The sequence below is a fragment of the Sceloporus undulatus genome, chromosome 2 (genome assembly GCF_019175285.1).
Source record: "Sceloporus undulatus isolate JIND9_A2432 ecotype Alabama chromosome 2, SceUnd_v1.1, whole genome shotgun sequence".
Taxonomy (NCBI): Eukaryota; Metazoa; Chordata; class Lepidosauria; order Squamata; family Phrynosomatidae; genus Sceloporus; species Sceloporus undulatus.
In genome coordinates this window covers 171,293,549-171,302,160 of record NC_056523.1, presented here as the reverse complement: position 1 = coordinate 171,302,160, position 8,612 = coordinate 171,293,549, and positions in this window count along the sequence as shown.

Sequence of the window (8,612 nt, the reverse complement as noted above, 5' to 3'; positions counted from 1 at the left end):
AAGAAGAAGAAGAAGAAGAAGAAGAAGAAGAAGAAGAAGAAGAAGAAGAAGATATGAACTAGATGTGACTTCTGCTCACTTCCTATTGTTAACTCCTGGGCTAAGGGGGGGGGGGGCCTTAAAACATGGTAAAAATGTCACCATGCCATTTTTATCTTTTGCAGGGGAGTGGCTCTCTCAGTTCTCATGATGGGCGAGTGCAGATTCCTGAGCCTACTCTTGGCTTAAACAAATGAGCAAGGTTCATTATACAATGAAGGAAGATATTACATAACAAAATAAGGTTCTTATTCAGAATTCAAGCATCTTTGTGGATGAAGGAGATTATCTGGTCTAAAAACAACTACTAGTCCCTGCTGTGTATTGTGTGCCTTCATGTTGTTTCCAACTACGGCAACCCTAAGGCAAACCTATCATGGGGTTTTCTTGGCAAAATTTGTTCAGAGGAGGTTTGGCATTGCCTTCCCCTGAGGGTGAGAGCGTGTGACTTACCCAAGGACACCCAGTTGGTTTCATGCCCGGGCGTGAATCGAATCCTGATCTCTAGAGTCACAGTCCAACACACAAACCACTTACGCCACACTGGTCTCTGCTAGAGTAGATGTATTGAATGAATTGCTAAATGATAAGTAAATACCCATCTAAATTCTATTTATTTATTTATTGCACTTTCCCCCAAAATGGGATCCAAGGTGGCTTACTATAGTTTAAAAACAAAGACAGTTAAATCATTGATTACTAAAGTCAAAAAAGAATTAAATATCACTATTATTAAAAACATAATTAAAACAATGAAAAACACTTAAAACATGTTTGCAACATAGTTTCATTAAAATATTAAAAATTTAAAAATCCAGCACACCACAGTGCCCATATACCACAACTCCATTGTTAAAATTCAAAAGACCTGCCTATGTAAGAAATCTTCTCCTGCCAGCAGAAAGAGAGAGGGAAGATGGATAACCAGACCTCTCATGACAGGGAGTTTCACAATCTGAGAGCAGCCACAGAGAAGGCTCTCTGATGAGACCTCAGCAACCATGCCTGTAGTAATAATGGGACTGTGATAAAGCCCTCCTTTGCAAGTCTTAATGCATGCCCTGGCTTATATAAGGAAATAATGGTCTTTCAGACAGTCTGAACCCAAGCCATGTAGGTCTTTAATGGTCAAACCCAGCAGTTTGAATTCTACCAAGAAATGGATTGGTAGCCAATGCAGCTGTTTCAGGGGCGGGGGAGTCATAATCCCTGGTCAGGAGCCTGGCCACAACATTTGGGACCTGCTGAAGTTTCTGAACAGTTTCCAAAGGCAGCTCCCCATAAAGGGCATTACAGTAGTCTAAACAAATTGTAATCAAAGCATGTGTCAACCTATCCAGATCAGACTTCTCAAAGAATGGGCAGAGCTGGCAACTAGTTTTGACTGTACAAATGAACTCTTGGGCACAGCCAAAACCTGGGCATGCAGGCCCAGATATGAATCCAGGAGCAAACTGATGCTGCAAACGTATTATTTCAAGTGGAATGTGACCCCCGTCCACCATAGGCTGAATCTTTATTCCCTGATCAGCCTTCTGACTGACCAGCAGCACCTCTGTCTTCATTGGATTTTTAATTTGCTCACCCTCATCCAGTCCATTACTGACAGCAGACAGTGGTTTAGTGAAGAAACAGTGGACACAGATGGAAAGGAGATAGAATTATGTGTCATCATCATACTGATGACACTGAGCCCCAGAATGCTGGGTTATCTCTCCCAGCGGTTTCATGTAAATATTAAACACGTGAGGGACAGAAATGAGCCCTGGAGGGTGGACACTACAAGAAAGAATGAAGCCACTGTAAAACAGTGCCTTTGAGCCCCATCCCAGAGAGATTAATAATAATTGGGAGGGAGGAATTAAATAATCTTTTTAAAAATGATTGAAAAACATGTTTCTCAAATGTTGATAATCCTGATGAGAATCTTGTTAGCTTGGGACATATTTTACACTAAATTTACTTGTGGATGTTTTGTGTCCTAAAGAGTGTTTGCTGCACAGAAAATATTTTCTTCTACAGAAGAAAGAATTTTCTGCAGAAAATGTTGTTTCCAGAACATGGCTTTCTGTTTGCATGCACGCACATGCACACACACACACACAAACACACACACAATATTTCTGTGTGAAAATATATCTGTGTGAAAATATTATTTTCTCTGCATAAAATGCTTGCTTCTTTTACAAAAATGCCACATGCAAAGTTTGCACAGAATAATCCTTTACTAATAATATTAAAAACTGTTCAGTTTTCAAAGACCTTCTCACTGTAGGGAGAAAATTGCTAAAATTACCAAGGAAAATAGTGAAGCCACTTCTTTCTGAGTATTCCTTGCCTAAGAAAAGCCGATGAAATTCAAGGGGGCACCACAAAAGGTGTCTTGAAGGCACATTACCCACACATTACATCCCTAGAAAGGATGATAGATGCTCATGTTCTTCTTTGAGGATCTCTCAGTACTGCTCTTGTATGGCAACATAAGGTTCCTTTCAGATTTCTGCTCATTACAGGAGTGTAATGTGGCTGCCTGTGGCGCATTCACAGAACCAACTCCACATTTAAGCTTTTAGCCACAGGAGTGAATTCTGGGTGTATAGCAGACCTGATTTTTTTTTTAAAAAAAACATGCACACACAATGGGTGAAACAGTTCTCAGATATTTATGCTACAGCAGAAGTACTCATTTGGTGGGGTCTTGTACTCTGCAGTAATTGAACGGTGATGGTTATTTTCCGGTTTTGAAGATAATGTTAATCCTCATGAAGGAACTACCTGAATATCTGGACCATCATCCATTGGGTGGCCAAAATAATTGCTAAACAAACAGAGCTCTTGCCTGTAATTTACAAAGAACAAGTTGTAGGAATACATTTATAATTAAATCTGCTTCTGGATGGGTGTGTGTCCATGAGAGAAGAGAGCAAGAAAACAGAATCTCTCTACCAAAGAATTTTAACTCTGAGTACTACAAATGTTTACTTTGACATAAATCCACTTGTGTTCTGTGTGGCTCGTTCCTAAGAAAGTGTGCATAGAATTGCAGCAGAAATCAAATTAAGGACAGGCTACAAACAAACCTGTGTAGGATGCATTTTTAAAAGCGGGAAGAGAGAATAACAAACCAAAATCACAAAAGACAATTCTATGGTAGTGATATTGACAAGATCTTCAAAGAATGTTTCAGAATTTCACATTTATTCATTCCCAATTTATATTGAAGTCCTCCAGTGAAGTACTAGAAGAAGGAAGATGGTTAAAAGCATCTTTTTCACCATTCTGTGTAGTGTGGGTGGTGGATGCCTCTGTTATGAACTCCTATCCTCTCAGCACTCTCTATATCTTCCCTTTCAGGAGAGTCTTGGGCTGCATCTACACTGCATAATTAATACTGTTGGACACCACCATGCTTTGGAATTCTGGGATTTTTAGTTCTGTGGGATATTTAGCCTTCTCTGCTGATGCCACCATAATATTGGTGGAAGACATCACAAACTTGGAACAGTGAATAAGAAAGATCAAAGATGAGAGTGCAAAGGCAGGTTAAATGCTGAACATAAAGAAAATGAAAATAATGACCACAGAAGAAATACATAAATTCAAACTAGACAATGAGAAAACTGAAATAAAGAATTCTCATACCTAGGATCAAACATTGACCAGAATCGTGATTGCAGTCAAGAAATAAGAAGAAGACTCAGAATGAGAATGACAACTATGAAAGAACTAGGAAAGATCTTGAAAAGCAAAGACCTACAACTGAGCACTGAAGTTAGAATTGTTGAGGCTATTGTATTCCAAATTATCATGTACAGATGTGGGAGCTGAACAGTGAAGGAAGCAGACAGAAAGAAAATCAATTCATTCAAGATGTGATGCTGGAGAAGAGTGCTGAGGACAGTCAAACACAGACCACGTGGATGGTCTCAGTCGGGGTAGCAGTGGCATAGGCTTGTAGGACCTGAGCATAGCAGGGGAAGATAGGGATTCTTGGAGATCCACAGGATCGCCATGAGTTGGAGTCAAATCAGGGGCAGCTAACAACATCAAATCAGAAACTTCTGGTGCCACAACAAACTACAAATCCCAGGATTACATAGAATGATAATTAAGTTGGTGTCAAATTGCATTAATTCTGCAGCCTTGGATAAATTAAATTTTTAAAAATTGCAACTTTGGATGGCTATGTAGGCCGAGGGCTTCTGGAATACGTAGCCTCAAGTTTCTAGGTTCTGATTTCTCACGCACAAGGGAATTCTTAATGGGAAAGGGAATGGGAAAGTCACCAATTGTCCTGTCTCTTCTGGCAGCTCATGCTATATCTAAGCCTCTGAATGCAGAATTTTGAATGTATAATTCAAATTATGAATGCTTTAAAGCACAATTTTATACTTGTCCACACAGAAGTTTAGTCTCACTGAGCTCAGTGGGGCAATATCAGAAATGTGGGAATGATATAAATGCCTTAAAACTGTTGGCATTTTTTATTATTTTGATTTTACTTGAGTCTAGTGGGAAATTTCAGCTGCCAAGTATTGCTAAATATGTAGCACCACTGTATGCCAATTCTGAAGACACTGAAATATTGAATACCATTGTACATCAATGAATATTATAAGGATTATATGTTGACATAGCATCTTAACCACTTTTTAACAGTGTTAAAAAGTCAGCAGTATAATGAACCAAATTTAGGGCCTGTTCAATCTGGCCATTAAGGCTGGCCTGGGGGCGGAGTTGGGCCATTGCATCACGTCTACATGACACATGCCCCTACTCCACCCCCCCCCCCCCCCCCCCCCCCCCCCCCCCCCCCCCCCCCCCAGGGCTATAACACTGTGCGCTGCTCCGCATGGTGCCCAGCATCATGGCACTCCTCTAACACTGCATCCATATGATGCAGCACCGAAGGTACACTGCAAAGCCACGGCAATGCAGCTATGGCACCTTTTCCAGGGTGCAAAAAGGAATCGCTTTTTGCTGCTCCTTTTTGTGCCTTGGAAAGGCCAGATTGGGGCTGCAGCATGCGGTTGCCATGGCCCCGATTTGCTGAAACAGGGGCAACTCCATGCTGCCCCTTCGGGGCTGTCTAAACCAGGGGTAGGCAACCTTTCTGAGCCGGGGGCCGGGTTGCTGTCCCTCAGACAACTGGGGGGGCGAAGCCAAAAAATAAATAATTAAATAATTTTAAAAAACTTTAAATAAATAAATAAACCGGAACAAATGTAGGACAAAATTTTAAAATAGTGGACACTTTTTTTAAAAAAGTGGAGGACACGTGAAAAAAATTGCCGATTTTTTTAAAAAATGTTAATATAAATGCATGTTTCTGAGGCTTCTATAGACAATTGTCCCTGCGCGTGAGAGGCCAAAGGCCCCAGCGGCAATCAGCGGCAGGACCGGGCTGGGGCCGGTCCCAAGGCCTCACCGGGCCGCAGGTTGCCTAACCCTGGTCTAAACAGTCCCATAGATAGCAAATATTTGACAAATATTTCAGCTTTCAGAGAACATGAAGTGGATATTTTGCATTAAAATATTTAAAGATAATTTTGGGAGCCTTTGCTGTTAATTAAAATTAGATTATGAATGTGTTGAATAAAGAGAACTGCCCTTGTTAGGAGCACAAATACAATTCCAGTTGTCATTTCTAACCATCTCTTTATCATGTAACTGTACCAGATAGTCACTCATATTTTAGAAAGGTGTTCCCTAATTCCAGCCAGCTAGGGACTCATCCAGATGACTTGTTATATCTCATGTAATATCAAAAGCTGTTGTCAGCATTTTTTTCTCCTGCCTCAGCATTTGTTTCCTGCTTCCCAAGCTAACAGCTATTTCTAGATTCCTACTGGAGCATTAGGAAGATTGTGGGAAAGAGACTCAAGGGATAAATATGTGTGGTTTCAAACTAATGAGATTAGATTAAAAGCTATGCTGCACAAAGCATGTGACTTGCTAGGCAAAGCAATAATTTGTTTCTTCATGCTTGTGATATATCTGTCAATGTGGATGGCACAAAAGAGTGGTCAAAGGGCGACCTGGAAACAAAATCAACATCGATAATGTGTATTGCAACTAGTATCCAAAGACCTTCCTCTAAATTATCTGCCATTTTTATAACTGCCCTGCATGAGAAACCAATATTATTAGATAAGCATTGAAGATAACACGGAAGAGGGACTTGCCTAATGTGGCCTTCATAATTTTATGGGTGACTGAAGACTAGATGTAATAGGGTAAGTGACTGTGGAGATATGTCTGTATTCCTGCCTTATGGGGCAGAAAGTAGAAACTTGTGCTTGAGGGTGGCCCTGTTTTTCACACAAAAAAGTGTATGGGTCAGTGCAACTCAAGACCAGCCCAAACATTAGCCATAGTGAAGGAAGTAGCAGTAGGTGCTGGACATGGGGAGCAATACTGGCATCTTCAGCCATTCCTCCTTGGGCATCATGCCAGTCCCATCTATTAGAGGCCAGAGCTGTCCTATTCAAGTGTGTGTGTGTGTGTGTGTGTGTGTGTGTGTGTGTGTGTATACAGTGTGCCCATGCCATACGCGGGTGAACTATACGCGACTTCCAGCATAAGTGGAAGCTGCGCAGGGAGAAAAATAATGATGTCTGCACCCGCACCGCCATGCCACCATGTGCACGTGCCCCATTGTTTCCAATGGGACACAAGCATACGCGGATTTTCCCTTATGCATTTTTATTCAATTACTCCTACTTTTATTCAGTTATTCACCAAAAATCAATATAGTGTGACACACACACACCCATCCACGATACTGGTAACCACAGTTTCACATATCTGCATCCATTAAAAAATAAATCACTCTAGGCATCTAGAAGTCTTCTAGTGTGACACTGTGATCAACTTCCACTGGACAGTGACCATAGAGCTGCACAGGAGGACGCTCAGATACCTGGGGAGACCACTCTCTAGGTATCTGGAGGTCTTCCAGTATGATTCTATGGTCATCTTCCACCAGAATTATAGAGTTCTCCAATATCTGTGATTTTCACTATCCTTAGTAAGTCTGGGGATATATGCCTTGTGGTTATAGGGGTCATATTGTAATAACAGATATACCAGGAGATTCAGGAAGTGACTAAGGAATAGGAGAAGGGGGAACAATAGCAGCAAGGTGCATGTTTTTCTTCCCTTTAGCACTGGTTCCCTAGCCTGGAACATTTGTACCACTGAACCACTGATAATCTGGCCCTGAGATCCCATGCCATTCCTCTAAATGCAAAGATAGACTGATGTGTGACACAAGGTCTATCCAAGGTCTCTTAAACTATTCTGTTACTGTATTTCAGGTGTGATGGACAATGCTCTCCCATTGGTAGCATGTCTTCCAATTGTCCTGATTTGGCAGAGACTGATTCCGATTAATCTTCTGTTGTTCCAGTTTTTCAGCTGCTTTTTAAGTTTTTCTTGCCTCCTCCCACTTTCCTCCATTGCCCTCAACTTCTTTCAGTTGCTAAAAACTGAGTTCAAAATGCAAAAGTAGTTTGCACTGTATTTCTTCAGCAGGAGAAAAATGAGAGAAGTGGGCCGAATCTTGACCTTCCCAGAAGGCTCAGGCAAAAGCAAAGTTCTGCAGCCTCCTAGCTTGTGTCTTCTTCCTCATTAATAAAATCTGCCATCTTGACCACACACTGATGGCACTTGGCAAAATGTGTCCTGGTTTTCAGCTGTGAAATGTTGGAAAACATGTGCTAGTCTTGAAGAAGAAAAAATAATTGCCAGTCTAGCTTGTTCACTGAAAGTGAAGACTGGGAACCATCTTGTCACATATTCCAGGCAGCAAAGTGCTGGCAACACTTTTCTTTCAGTCCAGCTCTGATACTATATGTTAGTTGAGTAGCAGAGGAATAGACTGCAGCAAGGTAAAGCAGGAGAGGCATGGTGGATTTCCTTGCGCGGACTCCAACAGACTCTGAAGCCAGCTTTATAGCTGAATTTGGCAGACATGTTAATTGATTTAGTTGGCTCCCTTTCCCACTGATTTTGTCTTGCTAGGCCCCAATGTGAAAGCTCAACCGGGGAATTCTTATCTCATATATTGCCAGTGCGAACTAGGCACTAAACCAGTGATGGTGAACTTTTTAGCGACCGAGTGCCCAAACTGCAACCCAAAACCCTCTTATTTAATGCAAAGTGCCACATCCCTCTGGCTTTCTAGTGCCAAACTCTAGTGAACTCTGGGTTGGGATGATGGTGCATGTGCCCAAAGTGCGTGTGCCCACGCGTACCATAGGTTCACCACCACTGCACAAAACCCTGAGTTGGAGTAACGGTACAGTGCCAGCATCTGGCTGTGCTTAGTCAGCTTGGAAACATATGAGTAATTGTACAGGGAGTTTCTGTACACAGGGCAAGGGCATTTCTCTCTCAGCCAAGAAACCACAGCTGACTGCTCACATCTAGTTCTTTGTAGTGGCAGCAGAAATGTTCCCACAGCCAGTTAGCATATTTGTTCAAAGACTGCCCATGTAAATGGCCTTCTGGAGAGAGAGAGAGACATAGGAGGCCAGGCAGAAGGCCATTGTCAGAGAAGATAGATACAT